Here is a 27,151-nt window from a genome sequence, read left to right on the forward strand (position 1 = left end):
CCATACTGGACCTTACCCCTTTATAAAACCATAACCCATACTGGACATTACCCTTTATAAAACCATAACCCATACTGGACATAACCCTTTATAAAACCATAACCCATACTGGACATTACCCTTTATAAAACCATAACACATACTGGACCTTACCCCTTTATAAAACCATAACCCATACTGGACCTTACCCCTTTATAAAACCATAACCCATACTGGACCTTACCCTTTATAAAACCATAACCCATACTGGACATGACCCTTTATAAAACCATAACCCATACTGGACATTACCCTTTATAAAACCATAACCCACACTGGACATTACCCTTTATAAAACCATAACCCATACTGGACATTACCCCTTTATAAAACCATAACCCATACTGGACATTACCCCTTTATAAAACCATAACCCATACTGGACATTACCCCTTCATACAACCATAACCCATACTGGACATTACCCCTTTATACAACCATAACCCATACTGGACATTACCCTTTATAAAACCATAACCTGTGTATAACCAGGACTGATTGATACGCTGAACCTTTGACCTTCCTCCTGTCCAGGACATCTTCCTGTTCATCACCAGACAGCTGAAAGGACTGGAAGACACCAAGAGCCCACAGTTCAATAGATACTTCTACCTGCTGGAGGTGAGGGGTCAGGGTTACAGGTCAGGGGTTAGATGGTCATCACTAGTTACCACAGCCACAAAGTCATAATTATGGCTAAACCCCGCCTATTTCTTCAATTTGATATTTTTAACATTGTTTTTATAAACCTAACCTTAACCAAGTGGCTTATCTTAAAGTCCATAAAGCATGAATGTTTACGATATAACCCATCTGACAGCTGGATGGGGTTAAAGGTCAGAGGCTGTGGGACTGGCAAGGAAATATCTCCGTTGCATACGTCTCTGTCTCTCTCTCTGTCTCTCTCTCGGTCTCTCTCTGTCTCTCTCTGTCTCTCGGTCTCTCTCTGTGTCTCTCTCTGTCTCTCTCTGTCTCTCTGTGTCTCTCTCTGTCTCTCTCTGTCTCTCTCTGTGTCTCTCTCTGTGTCTCTCTCTGTCTCTCTCTCTGTGTCTCTCTCTCTGTGTCTCTCTCTCTGTGTCTCTCTCTCTGTGTCTCTCTCTCTGTGTCTCTCTCTCTGTGTCTCTCTCTCTGTGTCTCTCTCTGTGTCTCTCTCTCTGTGTCTCTCTCTCTGTGTCTCTCTCTCTGTCTCTCTCTCTGTGTCTCTCTCTCTCTCTGTCTCTCTCTCTCTGTGTCTCTCTCTGTGTCTCTCTCTCTCTGTGTCTCTCTCTGTGTCTCTCTGTGTCTCTCTCTCTCTGTGTCTCTCTCTGTGTCTCTGTCTCTCTCTGTGTCTCTGTCTCTCTCTCTCTTTGTGTCGTTCTCAAAACCCATTGGAGAAAGGTCAGAGGGGAGGGGCCTCCTGGCTTTCTCATCCAAATGGGGTTTTGAGAAGATGAGATGTAAGGAGTATGCAATTAAGTTCTTTCCCAAGAGCTCTTGCAGTTGAACAGATATTTCAACCCTGCTTTGGAAAGACTCCTAACGAGGAGGGTTTGTTTGGTGAGGCGCCGTCCTGAATGTTGGTGATTTTAACCCCTTGTGGACCTTATTGACGGTGTGTAGAACCTGGCGTGGGTAAAGTCGTACAACATCTGCTTTGAGCTGGAGGACTGCAACGACATCTTCATCCAGCTCTTCAAGACGCTCTTCTCTGTCATCAAGTAAGTGTGTCTGTGTCTGTCTCTGTGTCTGTGTCTGTCTGTCTGTTATCAGATACTGGTGATAACGGCCTGTCTGTCTGTTATCAGATACTAGTGATGACTGCCTGTCTCTATAGAGGAGGCGATGACCGCCTGTCTCTATAGAGGAGGCGATGACGGCCTGTCTCTATAGAGGAGGCGATGACGGCCTGTCTCTATAGAGGAGGCGATGACGGCCTGTCTCTGTAGAGGAGGCGATGACGGCCTGTCTCTGTAGAGGAGGCGATGACGGCCTGTCTCTGTAGAGGAGGCGATGACGGCCTGTCTCTGTAGAGGAGGCGATGACGGCCTGTCTCTGTAGAGGAGGCGATGACGGCCTGTCTCTGTAGAGGAGGCGATGACGGCCTGTCTCTGTAGAGGAGGCGATGACGGCCTGTCTCTGTAGAGGAGGCGATGACGGCCTGTCTCGCGCTAATTACGATGCTAAATTGGCCAAGTCACAGTTACTAGCCTACCTGGTTAAATAAAAATAAAATACCCTCTCTTTCCCCCTCTAACCTCTCTCCCCTCTCTCTAACTTCTCTCACCCCCTCCCTCTCTCCCCCTACAGTAACAGTCACAATCAGAAGGTCCAGATGCACATGTTGGATCTGATGAGTTCTATAATAATGGAGGGAGACGGAGTCACACAGGAACTACTGGACACCATCCTGATCAACCTGATACCTGCTCACAAGGTAACGCATCAACCTGATACCTGCTCACCAGGTAACACACCACACTGATCAACCTGATACCTGCTCACCAGGTAACACACCACACTGATCAACCTGATACCTGCTCACAAGGTAACGCATCAACCTGATACCTGCTCACAAGGTAACACACCATCCTGATACCTGCTCACTAGGTAACACACCACACTGATCAACCTGATACCTGCTCACAAGGTAACACTGATCAACCTGATACCTGCTCACAAGGTAACACACTGATCAACCTGATACCTGCTCACAAGGTAACACACTGATCAACCTGATACCTGCTCACAAGGTAACACACTGATCAACCTGATACCTGCTCACAAGGTAACACTGATCAACCTGATACCTGCTCACAAGGTAACACTGATCAACCTGATACCTGCTCACAAGGTAACACTGATCAACCTGATACCTGCTCACTAGGTAACACTGATCAACCTGATACCTGCTCACAAGGTAACACTGATCAACCTGATACCTGCTCACAAGGTAACACTGATCAACCTGATACCTGCTCACAAGGTAACACACTGATCAACCTGATACCTGCTCACAAGGTAACACACTGATCAACCTGATACCTGCTCACAAGGTAACACACTGATCAACCTGATACCTGCTCACAAGGTAACACACTGATCAACCTGATACCTGCTCACTAGGTAATACTGATCAACCTGATACCTGCTCACTAGGTAATACTGATCAACCTGATACCTGCTCACTAGGTAACACTGATCAACCTGATACCTGCTCACAAGGTAACACTGATCAACCTGATACCTGCTCACTAGGTAACACACTGATCAACCTGATACCTGTTTAATCCTCTCTCCTCCTGTCCAGAACCTGAATAAGCAGGCATACGACTTGGCCAAGACTCTGCTGAAGAGGACCGTTCAGACCATAGAAACATGTATCGCAAACGTTAGTACTGTAAACTAATACATACATATATACCTATACTTTACACTGTATATATACCTGTACTATACACTATATATATATATACCTATACTTTACACTGTATATATACCTCTACTATACATATATATATATATATATAAATATATACCTATACTTTACACTATATATATACCTGTACTATACATATATATAAATATATATATATATATATATATATATATATATATATATATATATATATATATATATATATATACCTATACTTTACACTCTATATATACCTGTACTATACACTATATATATATATATATATATATATATATATATATATATATATATATATATATATATATATATACCTATACACTATATATATACCTATACTATACACTATACTATACCTATACTATACACTATATATATACCTGTACTATACACTATATATATATATATACCTATTCTATACACTATATATATATATATATATACCTATACACTATATATATATATATATATATATACCTATTCTATACACTATATATATATACCTATACTATACACTATATATATACCTGTACTATACACTATATATATATATATATATATATATATATATATATATATATACCTATACTTTACACTATATATATACCTGTACTATACACTATATATATACCTATACTTTACACAAACGTTAGTACTGTAAACTAATACATACATATATACCTATACTTTACACTATATATATATACCTGTACTTTACACAAACATTAGTACTGTAAACTAATTCATACATATATATATATAAAAACATTCGTACTGTAAACTAATACATACATATATACCTATACTTTACACTATATATATATATATATATATATATATATATATTACTTTACACAAACGTTAGTACTGTAAACTCATACATACATATATATATATATATATATATATATATATATATATATATATATATATATATATATAAAAACGTTAGTACTGTAAACTAATATATATATTTATATATATATCTATATATATATATATATCTATACTATACACTATATACAGTGCCTTGCGAAAGTATTCGGCCCCCTTGAACTTTGCGACCTTTTGCCACATTTCAGGCTTCAAACATAAAGATATAAAACTGTATTTTTTGTGAAGAATCAACAACAAGTGGGACACAATCATGAAGTGGAACGACATTTATTGGATATTTCAAACTTTCTTAACAAATCAAAAACTGAAAAATTGGGCGTGCACTGTATATTCTGTATTCTATACCATCTACTGCATCCTGTATATATGTGTGTACTATATATTGATGTTTGTGTACATCTATCTATCGTTCAGACCAACTAACATCTCTCTCTGCCTCTCTCTGCCTCTCTCCCCCCCTCTGCCTCTCTCCCTCTCCCTGCCTCTCCCTCCCTCTCCCTGCCTCTCTCCCTCTCCCTGCCTCTCTCCCTCTCCCTGCCTCTCTCCCTCTCCCTGCCTCTCTCCCTCTCCCTGCCTCTCCCTCCCTCTCCCTGCCTCTCTCCCTCTCCCTGCCTCTCTCCCTCTCCCTGCCTCTCTCCCTCTCCCTCCCCCCTCCCTCCCTCCCTCCCTCCCTCCCCCCCCCCCTCTCTCTCTCTATCTCTCTGCCCCTCCCTCCCCCCCCTCTCTCTCTCTCTCTCTCTCTCTCTCTGCCCCTCCCTCCCTCCGCCCGCCCCTCTCTCTCTCTCTCTCTCTCTCTCTCTGCCCCTCCCTCCCTCCGCCCGCCCCTCTCTCTCTCTCTCTCTCTCTCTCTCTCTGCCCCTCCCTCCGCCCGCCCCTCTCTCCCTCCCTCTATCTCTCTGCCCCTCCCCCCCCCCGCCCCTCTCTCTCGCTCTGCCCCTCCCCCCCTCTCTCTCTCTCTCTCTCTCTCTCTCTCTCTCTCTCTCTCTCTATGCCCCTCCTTCCTCCTCTGCCCCTCTCTCTCTCTATGCCCCTCTCTCTCTCTATGCCCCTCCCTCCCTCTCTGCCCCTCCCTCCCTCTCTGCCCCTCTCTCCCTCTCTCTCTCTCCCTTCCTCCCTCCTCCCTCCCCCTCCAGTTCTTTAACCAGGTCCTGGTGATGGGCAAGTCTTCAGTCAGTGATCTGTCAGAACACGTGTTTGATCTGATCCAGGAGCTGTTCTCCATCGACCCTCTGCTGCTCACGTCTGTCATGCCCCAGCTAGAGTTTAAACTCAAGGTATAGGACCCATCGACACACACGGGGTTGTAATGGTTCTGTCCCGTCTGGTTAGGACAGGTGATTAGGACAGATGGCTCCTTATAGTTGCCAGGTTCTGTCCTGGCTGGTTAGAACAGGTGGACTCCTGATAGTCGCCAGGTTCTGTCCTGTCTGGTTAGAACAGGTGTTTAGGACAGGTTATCTCCTGTCTGGTTAGGACAGGTGTTTAGGACAGGTGATCTCCTGTCTGGTTAGGACAAGTGTTTAGGACAGGTGATCTCCTGTCTGGTTAGGACTGGTAGTTAGGACAGGTGGACTCCTTATAGTTGCCAGGTTCTGTCCTGTCTGGTTAGAACAGGTGGACTCCTGATAGTCACCAGGTTCTGTCCTGTCTAAAACAGGTTCTGTCCTGTCTGGTCCTGTCTGGTTAGGACAGGTAGATTCCTGATAGTCGCCAGGTTCTGTCCTGTCTGGTTAGGACAGGTAGATTCCTGATAGTCACCAGGTTCTCTCCTGTCTGGTTAGAACAGGTTCTGTCCTGTCTGGTTAGAACAGGTTCTGTCCTGTCTGGTTAGAACAGGTTCTGTCCTGTCTGGTTAGAACAGGTTCTGTCCTGTCTGGTTAGAACAGGTGGTCTCCTGATAGTCACCAGGTTCTGTCCTATCTGGTTAGAACAGGTGGAGTCCTGATAGTCGCCAGGTTCTGTCCTGTCTGGTTAGAACAGGTGGAGTCCTGATAGTCGCCAGGTTCTGTCCTATCTGGTTAGAACAGGTGGAGTCCTGATAGTCAGGTGGCTCCTGATAGTCGCCAGGTTCTGTCCTGTCTGTTTAAAACAGGTTCTGTCCTGTCTGGTCCTGTCTGGTTAGGACAGGTGACCCTGATAGTCACCAGGTTCTGTCCTGTCTGGTTAGGACAGGTGGACTCCTGATAGTCACCAGGTTCTGTCCTGTCTGGTTAGAACAGTCACCACCTACACAGACACAGCTGTTTCCTTTGAAGATGTTGATATGATTTTGGTCTGAATGACCTCGAATCTTGTTGTTGTGGTTGTATAAGACATAGATATGGACACAAGCACTGAGATATGTCTTTAAAAAAAAAATGTTTTTATTTATTTAACCTTTTATAGAACTAGGCAAGTCAGTTAAGAACAAATTCTTATTTTCAACGATGGCCTACCAAAAGGATAAAGGCCTGGGATTAAAAATAATATTTAGATATAGGACAAAATGCACATCACGACAAGAGAGACACCACTACATAAAGAGAGACCTAAGACAACAACATAGCATGACTAGAGACACCACTACATAGAGAGAGACCTAAGACAACAACATAGCATGGTAGCAACATGACGACATAGCATGGTAGCAACATGACGACATAGCACGGTAGCAACGCGACGACATAGCACGGTATTAACGCGACGACATGGCACGGTAGCAACGCGACGACATGGCACGGTAGCAACGCGACGACATGGCACGGTAGCAACGCGACGACATGGCGCGGTAGCAACGCGACGACATGGCGCGGTAGCAACGCGACGACATGGCACGGTAGCAACGCGACGACATGGCACGGTAGCAACGCGACGACATAGCACGGTAGCAACGCGAGAGTCTGTGATTGGGTCTTTTGAAATATGGCTGTAACCTATCAAAGTATCATTAAATTGTTAGTGGTAATTATCTATTGTTACACACAGCATGTAAAAACACTGATAAACTCACACATTCGTGTTACCGTCGGCAGTAAAACGTTCCTCAAAAACATGGCGTCTCCTCCCTTCGGGAAGACGAAAACACTCCTGACCTGAGTGGGCGGGATGCGGTGTTCAGATGTGCATTTCCAAAGCGCTCTGATTGGTTGGGAATGACAGGGCTGTGATTGGTGAGGGGATAACTTAGGTAGGCCGAGCAGCCAAACTATCTAACTGGACTTTAAGGGACTGTGAGGAGAAGTTAGGACATTTTTAACAAACCAAACATTTAAAATACTGTTTATATACAGAACTGAAAATGTAGAAATGCATAGTTCATATCAGGAAGTGATCACCATTTGCCTCATGCAGCGGGTTACACATCTCCTTCACAGAGTTGATCAGGCTGTTGATTGGAGTTGATCAGGCTGTTGATTGGAGTTGATCAGGCTGTTGATTGGAGTTGATCAGGCTGTTGATTGGAGTTGATCAGGCTGTTGATTGGAGTTGATCAGGCTGTTGATTGGAGTTGATCAGGCTGTTGATTGGAGTTGATCAGGCTGTTGATTGGAGTTGATCAGGCTGTTGATTGGAGTTGATCAGGCTGTTGATTGGAGTTGATCAGGCTGTTGATTGGAGTTGATCAGGCTGTTGATTGGAGTTGATCAGGCTGTTGATTGGAGTTGATCAGGCTGTTGATTGGAGTTGATCAGGCTGTTGATTGGAGTTGATCAGGCTGTTGATTGGAGTTGATCAGGCTGTTGATTGGAGTTGATCAGGCTGTTGATTGGAGTTGATCAGGCTGTTGATTGGAGTTGATCAGGCTGTTGATTGGAGTTGATCAGGCTGTTGATCGGAGTTGATCAGGCTGTTGATCGGAGTTGATCAGGCTGTTGATCGGAGTTGATCAGGCTGTTGATCGGAGTTGATCAGGCTGTTGATCGGAGTTGATCAGGCTGTTGATCGGAGTTGATCAGGCTGTTGATTGGCGTTGATCAGGCTGTTGATTGGAGTTGATCAGGCTTGATTAGAGTTGATCAGGCTGTTGATTAGAGTTGATCAGGCTGTTGATTAGAGTTGATCAGGCTGTTGATTAGAGTTGATCAGGCTGTTGATTAGAGTTGATCAGGCTGTTGATTGGAGTTGATCAGGCTGTTGATTGGAGTTGATCAGGCTGTTGATTAGAGTTGATCGGGCTGTTGATTGGAGTTGATCGGGCTGTTGATTGGAGTTGATCGGGCTGTTGATTGGAGTTGATCGGGCTGTTGATTGGAGTTGATCGGGCTGTTGATTGGAGTTGATCGGGCTGTTGATTGGAGTTGATCGGGCTGTTGATCGGCGTTGATCGGGCTGTTGATTGGAGTTGATCGGGCTGTTGATTAGAGTTGATCGGGCTGTTGATCGGAGTTGATCGGGCTGTTGATCGGAGTGGATCGGGCTGTTGATCGGAGTTGATCGGGCTGTTGATTAGAGTTGATCGGGCTGTTGATTAGAGTTGATCGGGCTGTTGATTGGAGTTGATCGGGCTGTTGATCGGGCTGTTGATCGGGCTGTTGATCGGGCTGTTGATTGGAGTTGATCGGGCTGTTGATTGGAGTTGATCGGGCTGTTGATTGGAGTTGATCGGGCTGTTGATTGGAGTTGATCGGGCTTTGATTGGAGTTGATCGGGCTGTTGATTGGAGTTGATCGGGCTGTTGATTGGAGTTGATCGGGCTGTTGATCGGGCTGTTGATCGGGCTGTTGATCGGGCTGTTGATCGGGCTGTTGATTGGAGTTGATCGGGCTGTTGATTGGAGTTGATCGGGCTGTTGATTGGAGTTGATCGGGCTGTTGATTGGAGTTGATCGGGCTTTTGATTGGAGTTGATCGGGCTGTTGATTGGAGTTGATCGGGCTGTTGATCGGAGTTGATCGGGCTGTTGATCGGAGTTGATCGGGCTGTTGATCGGAGTTGATCGGGCTGTTGATCGGAGTTGATCGGGCTGTTGATCGGAGTTGATCGGAGTTGATCGGGCTGTTGATCGGAGTTGATCGGGCTGTTGATCGGAGTTGATCGGGCTGTTGATCGGAGTTGATCGGGCTGTTGATCGGGCTGTTGATCGGGCTGTTGATCGGGCTGTTGATCGGGCTGTTGATCGGAGTTGATCGGGCTGTTGATCGGAGTTGATCGGGCTGTTGATCGGAGTTGATCGGGCTGTTGATTAGAGTTGATCAGGCTGTTGATTGGAGTTGATCAGGCTGGATTAGAGTTGATCAGGCTGTTGATTAGAGTTGATCAGGCTGTTGATTAGAGTTGATCAGGCTGTTGATTAGAGTTGATCAGGCTGTTGATTAGAGTTGATCAGGCTGTTGATTGGAGTTGATCAGGCTGTTGATTGGAGTTGATCGGGCTGTTGATTAGAGTTGATCGGGCTGTTGATTGGAGTTGATCGGGCTGTTGATTGGAGTTGATCGGGCTGTTGATTGGAGTTGATCGGGCTGTTGATTGGAGTTGATCGGGCTGTTGATCGGCGTTGATCGGGCTGTTGATTGGAGTTGATCGGGCTGTTGATTAGAGTTGATCGGGCTGTTGATTAGAGTTGATCGGGCTGTTGATTAGAGTTGATCGGGCTGTTGATTGGAGTTGATCGGGCTGTTGATCGGGCTGTTGATTGGAGTTGATCGGGCTGTTGATTGGAGTTGATCGGGCTGTTGATTGGAGTTGATCGGGCTGTTGATTGGAGTTGATCGGGCTTTTGATTGGAGTTGATCGGGCTGTTGATTGGAGTTGATCGGGCTGTGTTGATCGGAGTTGATCGGGCTGTTGATCGGAGTTGATCGGGCTGTTGATCGGAGTTGATCGGGCTGTTGATCGGAGTTGATCGGGCTGTTGATCGGAGTTGATCGGGCTGTTGATCGGGCTGTTGATCGGAGTTGATCGGGCTGTTGATCGGAGTTGATCGGGCTGTTGATCGGAGTTGATCGGAGTTGATCGGGCTGTTGATCGGGAGTTGATCGGGCTGTTGATCGGGCTGTTGATCGGAGTTGATCGGGCTGTTGATCGGAGTGGATCGGGCTGTTGATCGGAGTTGATCGGGCTGTTGATCGGAGTTGATCGGGCTGTTGATCGGAGTTGATCGGGCTGTGGAATGTTGTCCCACTTCCTCGTCAATGGGTGTTGTACAAGCCGATCCAGAGCATCCCAAACATGCTCATTGGGTGACATGTCTGGTGAGTATGCAGGACACGGAAGAACTGGGACATTTTCAGCTTCCAGGAATTGTGTCCAGATCCTTGCAACATGGGGCCGTGCATTACCATGCTGAAACAGGATGTGATGGCAGATGAATGGCACGACAATGGGCCTCAGGATCTCATCACGGTATCTCTGTGCATTCAATTTGTCATCGATAAAATGCTATTGTGTTTGTTGTCCGTAGCTTATGCCTGCCCCCATACCATAACCCCACCTCCACCTTGGGGCACTCTGTTCACAACGTTGACATCAACAAACACCATACCATAACCCCACCGCCACCATGGGGCGCTCTGTTCACAACGTTGACATCAACAAACACCATAACCCCACCTCCACCATGGGGCACTCAGTTCACAACGTTGACATCAGCAAACACCATAACCCCACCTCCACCATGGGGCACTCAGTTCACAACGTTGACATCAACAAACACCATAACCCCACCTCCACCATGGGGCACTCAGTTCACAACGTTGACATCAGCAAACCGCTCACCCACATGACGCCATACATGCGGTCTACGGTTGAGAGGACAGTTGGACGTACTGCCAAATTCTCTAAAACGACGGTGGAGGCGGCTTATGGTAGAGAAATGAACATTAAATTCTCCAGCAACAACTCTTGTGGACATTCCTGCAGTCAACATGCCAATTGCTCGCTCCCTCAAAACATGAGACATCTGTTGCATTGTGTTGAGATAAAACTGCACATTTTAAAGTGACCTTTTATTGTCCCCCAGCACAAGGTGCACCTGTGTAATGACCATGCTGTTTAATCAGCTGCTTGATATGCCACACCTGTCAGGTAGATTGATTATCTTGGTAAAGGAGAAATGCTCACTAACAGGGATGTCAACAAATTCGTGCACCAAATTTGCGAGAGAAACTTTATGTGCGTTTTTTAACATTTCTGGGATCTTTTCTATTTCATGAAACATGGGACCCACACTTTACATGTTTTATATTGTTGTTCAGTATAGAAGGTAAAGTAAAAAGAATAAAAACCTTCAACCGGTCCGTTTATCAATACCGGGGTATATAGTAAAATTAGATATATATACTAGCCAGCCTTACGCCAAGCCCACCCACCTAAGCCCCATTTCCTTCCAGAAAAACCCTGGACACACACACACACCTACTAGACCCAAAATACGACCGTCTAATCTAATTTGTCTGTGTGTTGCAGAGTAACGACGGAGAAGAGCGTCTAGCTGTGGTCAGACTGCTGGCCAAGCTGTTTGGAGCCAAAGACTCAGAACTGGCCACTCAGAACAGACCGCTGTGGCAATGCTTCCTGGGACGGTGAGACACACACACACACACACACACACACACACACACACACACACACGTGTAGTAGAGGTGCTTTGCGTTAACGAGGTGTTTGTGTGCTCCATCCCCAGGTTCAATGACATCCATGTCCCAGTGAGGCTTGAGTCGGTCAAGTTCGCTTCCCACTGTCTGATGAACCATCCAGACCTGGCCAGAGACCTCACAGGTAGGTGTCTGATGAACCATCCAGACCTGGCCAGAGACCTCACAGGTAGGTGTCTGATGAACCATCCAGACCTGGCCAGAGACCTCACAGGTAGGTGTCTGATGAACCATCCAGACCTGGCCAGAGACCTCACAGGTAGGTGTCTGATCAACCATCCAGACCTGGCCAGAGACCTCACAGGTAGGTGTCAACTGTCCAGACCTGGCCAGAGACCTCACAGGTAGGTGTCTGAGGAACCTTCCAGACCTGGTTTTAAAGATGTCTGAGGAACCTTCCAGACCTGGTTTTAAAGGTGTCTCAGGAACCTTCCAGACCTGGCCAGAGACCTCACAAGTAGGTTTCTGAGGAACCTTCCAGACATGGTTTTAAAGGTGTCTGAGGAACCACGACCGAGTTTGGGAGACGCTGCCCTAACCAAATATGTCTGTATCGTCCAATCAGAGTTCCTGAAAGTGCGATCACATGACCCAGAGGAGGCGATCCGACACGACGTCATCGTAACGATCATCAACGCCGGGAAGAAAGACCTGAACCTGGTTAACGACCAACTGCTGGGCTTCGTGAGGGAGAGGACCCTGGACAAGAGGGTGCGACCTCAGTTCCTTATTCTCACCTGACCTCTACCTTCTCCGTTCTCACCTGACCTCTACCTTCTCAGTTCTCACCTGACCTCTACCTTCTCAGTTCTCACCTGACCTCTACCTTCTCCGTTCTTTATTCTCACCTGACCTCTACCTTCTCCGTTCTTTATTCTCACCTGACCTCTACCTTCTCCGTTCTCACCTGACCTCTACCTTCTCCGTTCTCACCTGACCTCTACCTTCTCAGTTCTTTATTCTCACCTGACCTCTACCTTCTCAGTTCTTTATTCTCACCTGACCTCTACCTTCTACGTTCTTTATTCTCACCTGACCTCTACCTTCTCCGTTCTCACCTGACCTCTACCTTCTCCGTTCTTTATTCTCACCTGACCTCTACCTTCTCCGTTCTCACCTGACCTCTACCTTCTCAGTTCTCACCTGACCTCTACCTTCTCCGTTCTCACCTGACCTCTACCTTCTCTGTTCTTTATTCTCACCTGACCTCTACCTTCTCCGTTCTTTATTCTCACCTGACCTCTACCTTCTCCGTTCTTTATTCTCACCTGACCTCTACCTTCTCCGTTCTCACCTGACCTCTACCTTCTCCGTTCTTTATTCTCACCTGACCTCTACCTTCTCCGTTCTTTATTCACACCTGACCTCTACCTTCTCAGTTCTCACCTGACCTCTACCTTCTCCGTTCTCTGTTCTCACCTGACCTCTACCTTCTCCGTTCTTTATTCTCACCTGACCTCTACCTTCTCCGTTCTCACCTGACCTCTACCTTCTCCGTTCTTTATTCTCACCTGACCTCTACCTTCTCCGTTCTCACCTGACCCCTACCTTCTCCGTTCTCACCTGACCTCTACCTTCTCAGTTCTTTATTCTCACCTGACCTCTACCTTCTACGTTCTCACCTGACCTCTACCTTCTCCGTTCTTTATTCTCACCTGACCTCTACCTTCTCCGTTCTCACCTGACCTCTACCTTCTCTGTTCTTTATTCTCACCTGACCTCTACCTTCTCTGTTCTTTATTCTCACCTGACCTCTACCTTCTCCGTTCTTTATTCTCACCTGACCTCTACCTTCTCCGTTCTTTATTCTCACCTGACCTCTACCTTCTCCGTTCTCACCTGACCTCTACCTTCTCCGTTCTTTATTCTCACCTGACCTCTACCTTCTCCGTTCTCACCTGACCTCTACCTTCTCAGTTCTCACCTGACCTCTACCTTCTCAGTTCTCACCTGACCTCTACCTTCTCCGTTCTCACCTGACCTCTACCTTCTCTGTTCTTTATTCTCACCTGACCTCTACCTTCTCCGTTCTTTATTCTCACCTGACCTCTACCTTCTCCGTTCTTTATTCTCACCTGACCTCTACCTTCTCCGTTCTCACCTGACCTCTACCTTCTCCGTTCTTTATTCTCACCTGACCTCTACCTTCTCCGTTCTTTATTCACACCTGACCTCTACCTTCTCCGTTCTCACCTGACCTCTACCTTCTCCGTTCTCACCTGACCTCTACCTTCTCCGTTCTTTATTCTCACCTGACCTCTACCTTCTCTGTTCTTTATTCTCACCTGACCTCTACCTTCTCCGTTCTCACCTGACCTCTACCTTCTCCGTTCTTTATTCACACCTGACCTCTACCTTCTCCGTTCTCACCTGACCTCTACCTTCTCCGTTCTTTATTCTCACCTGACCTCTACCTTCTCTGTTCTTTATTCTCACCTGACCTCTACCTTCTCCGTTCTCACCTGACCTCTACCTTCTCCGTTCTTTATTCTCACCTGACCTCTACCTTCTCCGTTCTTTATTCTCACCTGACCTCTACCTTCTCCGTTCTTTATTCACACCTGACCTCTACCTTCTCTGTTCTTTATTCTCACCTGACCTCTACCTTCTCTGTTCTTTATTCTCACCTGACCTCTACCTTATCCGTTCTTTATTCTGACCTGACCTCTACCTTCTCCGTTCTCACCTGACCTCTACCTTCTCAGTTCTTTATTCTCACCTGACCTCTACCTTCTCCATTCTCACCTGACCTCTACCTTCTCCGTTCTCACCTGACCTCTACCTTCTCCGTTCTTTATTCTCACCTGACCTCTACCTTCTCCGTTCTCACCTGACCTCTACCTTCTCTGTTCTTTATTCTCACCTGACCTCTACCTTCTCTGTTCTTTATTCTCACCTGACCTCTACCTTCTCCGTTCTTTATTCTCACCTGACCTCTACCTTCTCCGTTCTTTATTCTCACCTGACCTCTACCTTCTCCGTTCTCACCTGACCTCTACCTTCTCCGTTCTTTATTCTCACCTGACCTCTACCTTCTCCGTTCTCACCTGACCTCTACCTTCTCCGTTCTCACCTGACCTCTACCTTATCCGTTCTTTATTCTCACCTGACCTCTACCTTCTCCGTTCTCACCTGACCTCTACCTTCTCCGTTCTCACCTGACCTCTACCTTCTCAGTTCTTTATTCTCACCTGACCTCTACCTTCTCCGTTCTCACCTGACCTCTACCTTCTCCGTTCTCTTTATTCTCACCTGACCTCTACCTTCTCAGTTCTTTATTCTCACCTGACCTCTACCTTCTCAGTTCTTTATTCTCACCTGACCTCTACCTTCTCCGTTCTCACCTGACCTCTACCTTCTCCGTTCTTTATTCTCACCTGACCTCTACCTTCTCCGTTCTTTATTCTCACCTGACCTCTACCTTCTCAGTTCTTTATTCTCACCTGACCTCTACCTTCTCAGTTCTTTATTCTCACCTGACCTCTACCTTCTCCGTTCTCACCTGACCTCTACCTTCTCCGTTCTTTATTCTCACCTGACCTCTACCTTCTCAGTTCTTTATTCTCACCTGACCTCTACCTTCTCCGTTCTCACCTGACCTCTACCTTCTCCGTTCTCACCTGACCTCTACCTTCTCCGTTCTTTATTCTCACCTGACCTCTACCTTCTCCGTTCTCACCTGACCTCTACCTTCTCCGTTCTTTATTCTCACCTGACCTCTACCTTCTGTTTTTTATTCTCACCTGACCTCTACCTTCTCCGTTCTCACCTGACCTCTGCCTTCTCAGTTCTTTATTCTCACCTGACCTCTACCTTCTCACCTGACCTCTACCTTCTCCGTTCTTTATTCTCACCTGACCTCTACCTTCTGTTCTTTATTCTCACCTGACCTCTACCTTCTCTGTTCTTTATTCTCACCTGACCTCTACCTTCTCCGTTCTTTATTCTCACCTGAACTCTACCTTCTCTGTTCTTTATTCTCACCTGACCTCTACCTTCTCTGTTCTTTATTCTCACCTCTACCTTCTCAGTTCTTTATTCTCACCTGACCTCTACCTTCTCCGTTCTCACCTGACCTCTACCTTCTCAGTTCTCACCTGACCTCTACCTTCTCCGTTCTCACCTGACCTCTACCTTCTCTGTTCTTTATTCTCACCTGACCTCTACCTTCTCCATTCTTTATTCTCACCTGACCTCTACCTTCTCCGGTCTCACCTGACCTCTACCTTCTCTGTTCTCACCTGACCTCTACCTTCTCCGTTCTCACCTGACCTCTACCTTCTCCGTTCTCACCTGACCTCTACCTTCTCCGTTCTCACCTGACCTCTACCTTCTCCGTTCTCACCTGAACTCTACCTTCTCCGTTCTTTATTCTCACCTGACCTCTACCTTCTCAGTTCCTTATTCTCACCTGACCTCTACCTTCTCCGTTCTCACCTGAACTCTACCTTCTCCGTTCTTTATTCTCACCTGACCTCTACCTTCTCAGTTCCTTATTCTCACCTGACCTCTACCTTCTCCGTTCTTTATTCTCACCTGACCTCTACCTTCTCCGTTCTCACCTGACCTCTACCTTCTCCGTTCTTTATTCTCACCTGACCTCTACCTTCTCCATTCTCACCTGACCTCTACCTTCTCCGTTCTTTATTCTCACCTGACCTCTACCTTCTCCGTTCTCACCTGACCTCTACCTTCTCCGTTTCTCACCTGACCTCTACCTTCTCCGTTCTCACCTGACCTCTACCTTCTCCGTTCTCACCTGACCTCTACCTTCTCTGTTCTTTATTCTCACCTGACCTCTACCTTCTCTGTTCTTTATTCTCACCTGACCTCTACCTTCTCCGTTCTCACCTGACCTCTACCTTCTCTGTTCTTTATTCTCAACTGACCTCTACCTTCTCAGTTCCTTATTCTCACCTGACCTCTACCTTCTCTGTTCTTTATTCTCACCTGATCTCTACCTTCTCAGTTCCTTATTCTCACCTGACCTCTACCTTCTCCGTTCTCACCTGACCTCTACCTTCTCCGTTCTTTATTCTCACCTGACCTCTACCTTCTCCATTCTTTATTCTCACCTGACCTCTACCTTCTCCATTCTTTATTCTCACCTGTCCTCTACCTTCTCCGTTCTTTATTCTCACCTGACCTCTACCTTCTCCGTTCTCACCTGACCTCTACCTTCTCCGTTCTTTATTCTCACCTGACCTCTACCTTCTCAGTTCCTTATTCTCACCTGACCTCTACCTTCTCCGTTCTCACCTGAACTCTACCTTCTCCGTTCTTTATTCTCACCTGACCTCTACCTTCTCAGTTCCTTATTCTCACCTGACCTCTACCTTCTCCGTTCTTTATTCTCACCTGACCTCTACCTTCTCCGTTCTCACCTGACCTCTACCTTCTCCGTTCTTTATTCTCACCTGACCTCTACCTTCTCCATTCTCACCTGACCTCTACCTTCTCCGTTCTTTATTCTCACCTGACCTCTACCTTCTCCGTTCTCACCTGACCTCTACCTTCTCCGTTCTCACCTGACCTCTACCTTCTCCGTTCTCACCTGACCTCTACCTTCTCCGTTCTCACCTGACCTCTACCTTCTCTGTTCTTTATTCTCACCTGACCTCTACCTTCTCTGTTCTTTATTCTCACCTGACCTCTACCTTCTCCGTTCTCACCTGACCTCTACCTTCTCTGTTCTTTATTCTCAACTGACCTCTACCTTCTCAGTTCCTTATTCTCACCTGACCTCTACCTTCTCTGTTCTTTATTCTCACCTGATCTCTACCTTCTCAGTTCCTTATTCTCACCTGACCTCTACCTTCTCCGTTCTCACCTGACCTCTACCTTCTCCGTTCTTTATTCTCACCTGACCTCTACCTTCTCCATTCTTTATTCTCACCTGACCTCTACCTTCTCCATTCTTTATTCTCACCTGTCCTCTACCTTCTCCGTTCTTTATTCTCACCTGACCTCTACCTTCTCCGTTCTCACCTGACCTCTACCTTCTCAGTTCCTTATTCTCACCTGACCTCTACCTTCTCCGTTCTTTATTCTCACCTGACCTCTACCTTCTCCGTTCTCACCTGACCTCTACCTTCTCCGTTCTTTATTCTCACCTGACCTCTACCTTCTCCATTCTCACCTGACCTCTACCTTCTCCGTTCTTTATTCTCACCTGACCTCTACCTTCTCCGTTCTCACCTGACCTCTACCTTCTCCGTTCTCACCTGACCTCTACCTTCTCCGTTCTCACCTGACCTCTACCTTCTCAGTTCCTTATTCTCACCTGACCTCTACCTTCTCCGTTCTTTATTCTCACCTGACCTCTACCTTCTCCGTTCTCACCTGACCTCTACCTTCTCCGTTCTTTATTCTTACCTGACCTCTATCTTCTCCATTCTCACCTGACCTCTACCTTCTCTGTTCTTTATTCTCACCTGACCTCTACCTTCTCAGTTCCTTATTCTCACCTGACCTCTACCTTCTCCGTTCTCACCTGACCTCTACCTTCTCCGTTCTTTATTCTCACCTGACCTCTACCTTCTCTGTTCTTTATTCTCAACTGACCTCTACCTTCTCAGTTCCTTATTCTCACCTGACCTCTACCTTCTCTGTTCTTTATTCTCACCTGACCTCTACCTTCTCAGTTCCTTATTCTCACCTGACCTCTACCTTCTCCGTTCTTTATTCTCACCTGACCTCTACCTTCTCAGTTCTTTATTCTCACCTGACCTCTACCTTCTCAGTTCTTTATTCTCACCTGACCTCTACCTTCTCCGTTCTTTATTCTCACCTGACCTCTACCTTCTCAGTTCTTTATTCTCACCTGACCTCTACCTTCTCTGTTCTTTATTCTCACCTGACCTCTACCTTCTCTGTTCTTTATTCTCACCTGACCTCTACCTTCTCAGTTCCTTATTCTCACCTGACCTCTACCTTCTCCGTTCTCACCTGACCTCTACCTTCTCCGTTCTTTATTCTCACCTGACCTCTACCTTCTCTGTTCTTTATTCTCAACTGACCTCTACCTTCTCAGTTCCTTATTCTCACCTGACCTCTACCTTCTCTGTTCTTTATTCTCACCTGACCTCTACCTTCTCCGTTCTTTATTCTCACCTGACCTCTACCTTCTCTGTTCTCACCTGACCTCTACCTTCTCTGTTCTTTGTTCTCACCTGACCTCTACCTTCTCTGTTCCTTATTCTCACCTGACCTCTACCTTCTCCGTTCTTTATTCTCACCTGACCTCTACCTTCTCCGTTCTCACCTGACCTCTACCTTCTCCGTTCTTTATTCTCACCTGACCTCTACCTTCTCCATTCTCACCTGACCTCTACCTTCTCCGTTCTTTATTCTCACCTGACCTCTACCTTCTCCGTTCTCACCTGACCTCTACCTTCTCCGTTCTCACCTGACCTCTACCTTCTCCGTTCTCACCTGACCTCTACCTTCTCAGTTCCTTATTCTCACCTGACCTCTACCTTCTCAGTTCCTTATTCTCACCTGACCTCTACCTTCTCCGTTCTTTATTCTCACCTGACCTCTACCTTCTCCGTTCTCACCTGACCTCTACCTTCTCCGTTCTCACCTGACCTCTACCTTCTCAGTTCTTTATTCTCACCTGACCTCTACCTTCTCCGTTCTTTATTCTCACCTGACCTCTACCTTCTCCGTTCTTTATTCTCACCTGACCTCTACCTTCTCCATTCTCACCTGACCTCTACCTTCTCCGTTCTTTATTCTCACCTGACCTCTACCTTCTCCGTTCTCACCTGACCTCTACCTTCTCCGTTCTCACCTGACCTCTACCTTCTCAGTTCCTTATTCTCACCTGACCTCTACCTTCTCCGTTCTTTATTCTCACCTGACCTCTACCTTCTCCGTTCTCACCTGACCTCTACCTTCTCCATTCTTTATTCTCACCTGACCTCTACCTTCTCCATTCTCACCTGACCTCTACCTTCTCTGTTCTTTATTCTCACCTGACCTCTACCTTCTCAGTTCCTTATTCTCACCTGACCTCTACCTTCCCCGTTCTCACCTGACCTCTACCTTCTCCGTTCTTTATTCTCACCTGACCTCTACCTTCTCTGTTCTTTATTCTCAACTGACCTCTACCTTCTCAGTTCCTTATTCTCACCTGACCTCTACCTTCTCTGTTCTTTATTCTCACCTGACCTCTACCTTCTCAGTTCCTTATTCTCACCTGACCTCTACCTTCTCCGTTCTCACCTGACCTCTACCTTCTCCGTTCTTTATTCTCACCTGACCTCTACCTTCTCAGTTCTTTATTCTCACCTGACCTCTACCTTCTCCGTTCTTTATTCTCACCTGACCTCTACCTTCTCCGTTCTTTATTCTCACCTGACCTCTACCTTCTCCGTTCTCACCTGACCTCTACCTTCTCAGTTCTTTATTCTCACCTGACCTCTACCTTCTCCGTTCTCACCTGACCTCTACCTTCTCAGTTCTCACCTGACCTCTACCTTCTCAGTTCTTTATTCTCACCTGACCTCTACCTTCTCCGTTCTTTATTCTCACCTGACCTCTACCTTCTCTGTTCTCACCTGACCTCTACCTTCTCTGTTCTTTGTTCTCACCTGACCTCTACCTTCTCCGTTCTCACCTGACCTCTACCTTCTCAGTTCTTTATTCTCACCTGACCTCTACCTTCTCCGTTCTTTATTCTCACCTGACCTCTACCTTCTCAGTTCTTTATTCTCACCTGACCTCTACCTTCTCCGTTCTCACCTGACCTCTACCTTCTCCGTTCTTTATTCTCACCTGACCTCTACCTTCTCAGTTCTTTATTCTCACTTGACCTCTACCTTCTCCGTTCTCACCTGACCTCTACCTTCTCCGTTCTCACCTGACCTCTACCTTCTCCGTTCTTTATTCTCACCTGACCTCTACCTTCTCCGTTCTCACCTGACCTCTACCTTCTCCGTTCTTTATTCTCACCTGACCTCTACCTTCTGTTTTTATTCTCACCTGACCTCTACCTTCTCCGTTCTCACCTGACCTCTGCCTTCTCAGTTCTTTATTCTCACCTGACCTCTACCTTCTCACCTGACCTCTACCTTCTCCGTTCTTTATTCTCACCTGACCTCTACCTTCTGTTCTTTATTCTCACCTGACCTCTACCTTCTCTGTTCTTTATTCTCACCTGACCTCTACCTTCTCCGTTCTTTATTCTCACCTGAACTCTACCTTCTCTGTTCTTTATTCTCACCTGACCTCTACCTTCTCTGTTCTTTATTCTCACCTCACCTCTACCTTCTCAGTTCTTTATTCTCACCTGACCTCTACCTTCTCAGTTCTTTATTCTCACCTGACCTCTACCTTCTCCGTTCTCACCTGACCTCTACCTTCTCAGTTCTCACCTGACCTCTACCTTCTCCATTCTCACCTGACCTCTACCTTCTCTGTTCTTTATTCTCACCTGACCTCTACCTTCTCCATTCTTTATTCTCACCTGACCTCTACCTTCTCCGGTCTCACCTGACCTCTACCTTCTCTGTTCTCACCTGACCTCTACCTTCTCCGTTCTCACCTGACCTCTACCTTCTCCGTTCTCACCTGACCTCTACCTTCTCCGTTCTCACCTGAACTCTACCTTCTCCGTTCTTTATTCTCACCTGACCTCTACCTTCTCAGTTCCTTATTCTCACCTGACCTCTACCTTCTCCGTTCTCACCTGAACTCTACCTTCTCCGTTCTTTATTCTCACCTGACCTCTACCTTCTCAGTTCCTTATTCTCACCTGACCTCTACCTTCTCCGTTCTTTATTCTCACCTGACCTCTACCTTCTCCGTTCTCACCTGACCTCTACCTTCTCCGTTCTTTATTCTCACCTGACCTCTACCTTCTCCGTTCTCACCTGACCTCTACCTTCTCCGTTCTCACCTGACCTCTACCTTCTCCGTTCTCACCTGACCTCTACCTTCTCCGTTCTCACCTGACCTCTACCTTCTCCGTTCTCACCTGACCTCTACCTTCTCTGTTCTTTATTCTCACCTGACCTCTACCTTCTCTGTTCTTTATTCTCACCTGACCTCTACCTTCTCCGTTCTCACCTGACCTCTACCTTCTCTGTTCTTTATTCTCAACTGACCTCTACCTTCTCAGTTCCTTATTCTCACCTGACCTCTACCTTCTCTGTTCTTTATTCTCACCTGACCTCTACCTTCTCAGTTCCTTATTCTCACCTGACCTCTACCTTCTCCGTTCTCACCTGACCTCTACCTTCTCCGTTCTTTATTCTCACCTGACCTCTACCTTCTCCATTCTTTATTCTCACCTGACCTCTACCTTCTCCATTCTTTATTCTCACCTGTCCTCTACCTTCTCCGTTCTTTATTCTCACCTGACCTCTACCTTCTCCGTTCTCACCTGACCTCTACCTTCTCAGTTCCTTATTCTCACCTGACCTCTACCTTCTCCGTTCTTTATTCTCACCTGACCTCTACCTTCTCCGTTCTCACCTGACCTCTACCTTCTCCGTTCTTTATTCTCACCTGACCTCTACCTTCTCCATTCTCACCTGACCTCTACCTTCTCCGTTCTTTATTCTCACCTGACCTCTACCTTCTCCGTTCTCACCTGACCTCTACCTTCTCCGTTCTCACCTGACCTCTACCTTCTCCGTTCTCACCTGACCTCTACCTTCTCAGTTCCTTATTCTCACCTGACCTCTACCTTCTCCGTTCTTTATTCTCACCTGACCTCTACCTTCTCCGTTCTCACCTGACCTCTACCTTCTCCGTTCTTTATTCTCACCTGACCTCTACCTTCTCCATTCTCACCTGACCTCTACCTTCTCTGTTCTTTATTCTCACCTGACCTCTACCTTCTCAGTTCCTTATTCTCACCTGACCTCTACCTTCTCCGTTCTCACCTGACCTCTACCTTCTCCGTTCTTTATTCTCACCTGACCTCTACCTTCTCTGTTCTTTATTCTCAACTGACCTCTACCTTCTCAGTTCCTTATTCTCACCTGACCTCTACCTTCTCTGTTCTTTATTCTCACCTGACCTCTACCTTCTCAGTTCCTTATTCTCACCTGACCTCTACCTTCTCCATTCTCACCTGACCTCTACCTTCTCCGTTCTTTATTCTCACCTGACCTCTACCTTCTCAGTTCTTTATTCTCACCTGACCTCTACCTTCTCCGTTCTTTATTCTCACCTGACCTCTACCTTCTCCGTTCTTTATTCTCACCTGACCTCTACCTTCTCCATTCTCACCTGACCTCTACCTTCTCTGTTCTTTATTCTCACCTGACCTCTACCTTCTCTGTTCTTTATTCTCAACTGACCTCTACCTTCTCAGTTCCTTATTCTCACCTGACCTCTACCTTCTCTGTTCTTTATTCTCACCTGACCTCTACCTTCTCCGTTCTTTATTCTCACCTGACCTCTACCTTCTCTGTTCTCACCTGACCTCTACCTTCTCTGTTCTTTGTTCTCACCTGACCTCTACCTTCTCTGTTCTTTATTCTCACCTGACCTCTACCTTCTCAGTTCCTTATTCTCACCTGACCTCTACCTTCTCCGTTCTTTATTCTCACCTGACCTCTACCTTCTCCGTTCTCACCTGACCTCTACCTTCTCCGTTCTTTATTCTCACCTGACCTCTACCTTCTCCATTCTCACCTGACCTCTACCTTCTCCGTTCTTTATTCTCACCTGACCTCTACCTTCTCCGTTCTCACCTGACCTCTACCTTCTCCGTTCTCACCTGACCTCTACCTTCTCCGTTCTCACCTGACCTCTACCTTCTCAGTTCCTTATTCTCACCTGACCTCTACCTTCTCCGTTCTTTATTCTCACCTGACCTCTACCTTCTCCGTTCTCACCTGACCTCTACCTTCTCCGTTCTCACCTGACCTCTACCTTCTCAGTTCTTTATTCTCACCTGACCTCTACCTTCTCCGTTCTTTATTCTCACCTGACCTCTACCTTCTCCGTTCTCACCTGACCTCTACCTTCTCCGTTCTTTATTCTCACCTGACCTCTACCTTCTCCATTCTCACCTGACCTCTACCTTCTCCGTTCTTTATTCTCACCTGACCTCTACCTTCTCCGTTCTCACCTGACCTCTACCTTCTCCGTTCTCACCTGACCTCTACCTTCTCCGTTCTCACCTGACCTCTACCTTCTCAGTTCCTTATTCTCACCTGACCTCTACCTTCTCCGTTCTTTATTCTCACCTGACCTCTACCTTCTCCGTTCTCACCTGACCTCTACCTTCTCCGTTCTTTATTCTCACCTGACCTCTACCTTCTCCATTCTCACCTGACCTCTACCTTCTCTGTTCTTTATTCTCACCTGACCTCTATCTTCTCAGTTCCTTATTCTCACCTGACCTCTACCTTCTCCGTTCTCACCTGACCTCTACCTTCTCCGTTCTTTATTCTCACCTGACCTCTACCTTCTCTGTTCTTTATTCTCAACTGACCTCTACCTTCTCAGTTCCTTATTCTCACCTGACCTCTACCTTCTCTGTTCTTTATTCTCACCTGACCTCTACCTTCTCAGTTCCTTATTCTCACCTGACCTCTACCTTCTCCGTTCTTTATTCTCACCTGACCTCTACCTTCTCAGTTCTTTATTCTCACCTGACCTCTACCTTCTCCGTTCTTTATTCTCACCTGACCTCTACCTTCTCCGTTCTTTATTCTCACCTGACCTCTACCTTCTCCGTTCTCACCTGACCTCTACCTTCTCAGTTCTTTATTCTCACCTGACCTCTACCTTCTCCGTTCTCACCTGACCTCTACCTTCTCAGTTCTCACCTGACCTCTACCTTCTCAGTTCTTTATTCTCACCTGACCTCTACCTTCTCCGTTCTTTATTCTCACCTGACCTCTACCTTCTCTGTTCTCACCTGACCTCTACCTTCTCTGTTCTTTGTTCTCACCTGACCTCTACCTTCTCTGTTCTTTATTCTCACCTGACCTCTACCTTCTCAGTTCTTTATTCTCACCTGACCTCTACCTTCTCAGTTCTTTATTCTCACCTGACCTCTACCTTCTCCGTTCTCACCTGACCTCTACCTTCTCAGTTCCTTATTCTCACCTGACCTCTACCTTCTCCGTTCTTTATTCTCACCTGACCTCTACCTTCTCCGTTCTCACCTGACCTCTACCTTCTCCGTTCTCACCTGACCTCTACCTTCTCAGTTCCTTATTCTCACCTGACCTCTACCTTCTCCGTTCTTTATTCTCACCTGACCTCTACCTTCTCCGTTCTCACCTGACCTCTACCTTCTCCGTTCTTTATTCTCACCTGACCTCTACCTTCTCCATTCTCACCTGACCTCTACCTTCTCCGTTCTTCATTCTCACCTGACCTCTACCTTCTCCGTTCTCACCTGACCTCTACCTTCTCCGTTCTCACCTGACCTCTACCTTCTCCGTTCTCACCTGACCTCTACCTTCTCAGTTCCTTATTCTCACCTGACCTCTACCTTCTCCGTTCTTTATTCTCACCTGACCTCTACCTTCTCCGTTCTCACCTGACCTCTACCTTCTCTGTTCTTTATTCTCACCTGACCTCTACCTTCTCAGTTCCTTATTCTCACCTGACCTCTACCTTCTCCGTTCTCACCTGACCTCTACCTTCTCCGTTCTTTATTCTCACCTGACCTCTACCTTCTCTGTTCTTTATTCTCAACTGACCTCTACCTTCTCAGTTCCTTATTCTCACCTGACCTCTACCTTCTCTGTTCTTTATTCTCACCTGACCTCTACCTTCTCAGTTCCTTATTCTCACCTGACCTCTACCTTCTCCGTTCTCACCTGACCTCTACCTTCTCCGTTCTTTATTCTCACCTGACCTCTACCTTCTCTGTTCTTTATTCTCAACTGACCTCTACCTTCTCAGTTCCTTATTCTCACCTGACCTCTACCTTCTCTGTTCTTTATTCTCACCTGACCTCTACCTTCTCAGTTCTTTATTCTCACCTGACCTCTACCTTCTCAGTTCTTTATTCTCACCTGACATCTTTTCATTCTCATCCCTTTGTTTTGGAAAGTAATTTTTTGTTATGTTTGTTTCTTTCTCTCCTCTCTCCTCCTCTCCTCCCCTCCTCTCCTCCCTTCCTCTCCTCCCCTCCTCTCCTCCATAGTGGAGGGTACGTAGGAGGCGATGATGGGTTTGGCCCAGTTGTTTAAGAAGTACTGTCTCCATCATGAGGCTGGGAAGGAACAGGCCCAGAAGATCTCCTGGATCAAAGACAAGCTGCTCCACATCTACTACCAGAACAGCATCGACGACAAGTACACACACACACACACACACACACACACACACACACACACACACACACACACACACACACACACACACACATCTACTACCAGAACAGCATCGACGACAAGTACACACACACACACACACACACATCTACTACCAGAACAGCATCGACGACAAGTACACACACACACACACACATCTACTACCAGAACAGCATCGACGACAAGTACACTGAGACACACACACACACACACATCTACTACCAGAACAGCATCGACGACAAGTACACACACACTGAGACTCTCTCTCTCTCTCTCTCTGTCTGTAGGTTGTTAGTAGAGTACACACACACTGAGACTCTCTCTCTCTCTCTCTCTGTCTGTAGGTTGTTAGTAGAGTACACACACACTGAGACTCTCTCTCTCTCTCTCTCTCTCTCTCTCTCTATCTGTAGGTTGTTAGTAGAGAAGATATTTGCTCAGTACATGGTTCCTCACAGTCTGGACACTGAGGAGAAGATGAAATGTCTTTACTACCTGTATGCCTGTCTGGATACCAACGCTGTCAAGTTAGTGTACACACACACACACACACACACACACCTAACCAGGGCTTTTTTGGGTTCAAGTACAAAACAGTTAAAAATACACATTTTTGGCGGGAAATCATTTTGTCAACTTAAACGACTAAGAACAGAAATAAAGTTTGTAGATGAGATAATGGATCTATATATTTTTAAATAAGATTATCTTTGAGAACTAACAGTCTAAATTATCAATGGAAACAGGAGTTCACTTTCTAGTCTCAAAGAACAAATACTTATTTTAATATATTTGCAAACATTTCTAAAAACCCTGTGGCTTCGTCATGGGGTGTAGTGGCGTCGTCATGGGGTGTAGTGGCGTCGTCATGGGGTGTAGTGGCGTCGTCATGGGGTGTGGTGGCGTCGTCATGGGGTGTAGTGGCGTCGTCATGGG

The 27,151-nt window shown here is 46.5% G+C and overlaps 1 pseudogene; it reads left to right on the top strand.

Moving 5' to 3' along the window:
* Window positions 1-27,151, top strand: part of LOC112241243 — a 62,825-nt pseudogene that overhangs the window by 20,919 nt on the left and 14,755 nt on the right.

The sequence above is a fragment of the Oncorhynchus tshawytscha genome, unplaced genomic scaffold (assembly GCF_018296145.1).
Source record: "Oncorhynchus tshawytscha isolate Ot180627B unplaced genomic scaffold, Otsh_v2.0 Un_contig_11733_pilon_pilon, whole genome shotgun sequence".
NCBI lineage: Eukaryota > Metazoa > Chordata > Actinopteri > Salmoniformes > Salmonidae > Oncorhynchus > Oncorhynchus tshawytscha.